Genomic DNA, 2,623 nt, shown 5'->3' on the forward strand with positions numbered 1-2,623 from the left:
GGAGGAGAAGGAGAAGGAGAAGGAGAAGGAGAAGGAGAAGGAGAAGGAGAAGGAGAAGGAGAAGGAGAAGGAGAAGGAGAAGGAGAAGGAGAAGGAGAAAGACATTTTAAAGAAGTATCTACTAAGTTTAAAAGCAAAACACAGAAGCTGGGGCTTCACTCAAGGGCAGAACACAGTAGAGGTTGAAGGGAAGGAACCAGCTCCTGGTTACACATGGGCTGATTATAGTCAATCCAATAGCGATGGCAAAACCCATGCAGTGTTCTTAGAGACCACAACCACAGTATAAGCTACATCACGTTCGCTGTAGCTTGATACAGCTGGTTGTTTCAATCTTGTCCTATGGGAATAAATACTCTGTGCTCATGGTGTGTAGAAATTCAGCCCTAGGTTGGCTGCTGTAGCCAGAATTGTGCAGAAGGCTGTACCCCTATCCATGTAAAAAAAGGAACAGAGTGAGGCCAGACACAACACAGAATCTGACCTAAAACACAGAAGACCTAGGAAACTGTGACAGGCAGATCTTGGAACTTTAGAGGAGCCTGGTCTAAATGATGAAGTCAGGGGCAGGATACCCTGCTAATTGGTACAACTGCTTACAAATAACACCCTAAAATTCAAAGTGATACATTTTTCCTTATAGATACTAAGTAGGTTTTTGCTTAATAATAAATAGGAATGTCCATAGTAATTTAAAAAATAAATATATATTAATATTAAATTTATATTTAAAAACGGGAATATAGGTATGTTTATCCATATAAGGTATGCTTATAATTTCAATTCGAAAGGTAATGCTTTTCTTTGCCAAAAAAAATTTACCCCAGAGAAGATATATTCTGCAAGTCAATGTAAGGACCCAGATTTGCAGCAGGGTTGTTTGCTTGTATCTTTCTAGAAGTAAATCATCCAACTAAAGAACCCAGAGACCACTAGACAAGAGAAACATCTAAAGAAAATAATGGGACATTAAGAGAAGATATTCCAAGAAAAGGAGTTTAAATAAAATTGAATACAGAGAAAGATATTAAATTAAAAGAGAGAAAATGGATAAATAAATCCACATAAATAATAATCTCCAAGGAATCACACGCCAAGGAACGAAGATGAATTGAAGACGAATTGCTTAACCACCAACTGGTCTGCTCTGGCTCCATGCTGTCCATCATCCCTCTGCAGTGTCTCCTCCTCATCATCCTCCTCTTCTTCCTCCTCCTACTCCTCTGTCAAGGCCACTGCTATATGAGTGAAGGTAGACACTATTTCTCATGGAGAGCTCACTTTTCTAAATAGCAGCCAGACCTGTGTGGTGCACTACCTGGAGATGATTGAAGACAGAAAGAAATTTGACACCTCTTGGGGGAAAAAAAAGCCTTTTAAGTTTATGCTAGGCAAGCAGGAGGTGATCCAAGATTGGGAAAAAGACGTAGCCCGTGGGTCAGAGAGACAAACTGACAATCTCCCCAGACTTCAGTTATGGAGCTTCCAGGCACCCAGATATCACCCCATCCTATTCCACTCTTGTGTTTAATGGGGAGTTGTTAAAAGTGGAATGACAGAAGTGGTCTCCTCCCTTGGCTCTGCAAATGGATCTGTTATGCAGGGATCTAGAACTTCCAGATAGGTTCACACGAATCCATACAGAGCTTTACTGAATGCCCCACCACTGTGTATAGACACCTACCCAACTGAATGTGTTCTGTTACTCAGCTTTGCTTTAGACATCTCCATGTCTTCTTCCCCTTCTGTATGTGTGTTGACCTAAACTATATGCTGTATTTGTTTGTTTGTTTGTTTTGGGGTAAAGACTCATTGTCAGTCTTTTAGGTCTATGTTTCTAATAAAGTATATTTCCAACAGCCAAAGCAATGGGTTAACTTTAGAATAGGGAATGACTTGTGGTAGAATTTGCAAGAACTTTTGATTTTTATTATATAGGGTGAAAATTGTATCTATTATATATTAAGATATTCTTCCTGCTGCACTACAAAACCCTAGCAGAGTTGAGATGCTGTTAAGGGTTGGATTTTTCTCCAGTGAGGGGAGGTCCTGTTAAACTGAAAACCCTACCCAAAGTGAGGTGTGAAGGGAGGGAGGGAGAGAGTCTTTGCTTCTGACAGTCCTCCCACCTTTTGAAACATGCTACCTTTTAAAGCAGCTCCCTTCACTGCTGTGTTGGTCCCTACATGATCTGTTCCTGGGTCAGCAGGCACTTCTAAATTCTTCTCGATGACCTGGCTTAATTTGTTTTTCATTCTATGGTTTTTTTCTAATGGATTTTCAATACTTTTGCAATCTTGTAACAATCCAAGCCCCTAAATTTTATGGACTTCATGGAAATGTTTCAATTGATGGTAATATTTGTAGAATAACCACCCAATGGATGCCCACCCATCATGATAAATCCTTGAGGATTTATCTTTCTTAAGAAAATTACACTGTCTGTCTTTATCCCTGAGATGGGTTTCCTGTAAGCAGCAGAATGTTGGGTCCTGTTTCTGTAGCCAGTCTGTTAGTCTATGTCTGTTTATTGGGGAATTGAGTCCATTGATATTAAGAGATATTAAGGAAAAGTAATTTTTGCTTTCTATTATTTTTGTTGTTAGAGGTGGCATTCTGCCCT

The 2,623-nt window shown here is 39.7% G+C and overlaps 1 pseudogene; it reads left to right on the forward strand.

The window, feature by feature from the left end:
- The first annotated feature begins 1,246 nt into the window (after positions 1–1,246).
- On the forward strand, positions 1,247–1,556 carry LOC110312090 (annotated as a pseudogene).
- Positions 1,557–2,623: the final 1,067 nt, after the last annotated feature.

Source organism: Mus caroli, chromosome 16 (genome assembly GCF_900094665.2).
Source record: "Mus caroli chromosome 16, CAROLI_EIJ_v1.1, whole genome shotgun sequence".
In the NCBI taxonomy this organism is placed as follows: Eukaryota; Metazoa; Chordata; class Mammalia; order Rodentia; family Muridae; genus Mus; species Mus caroli.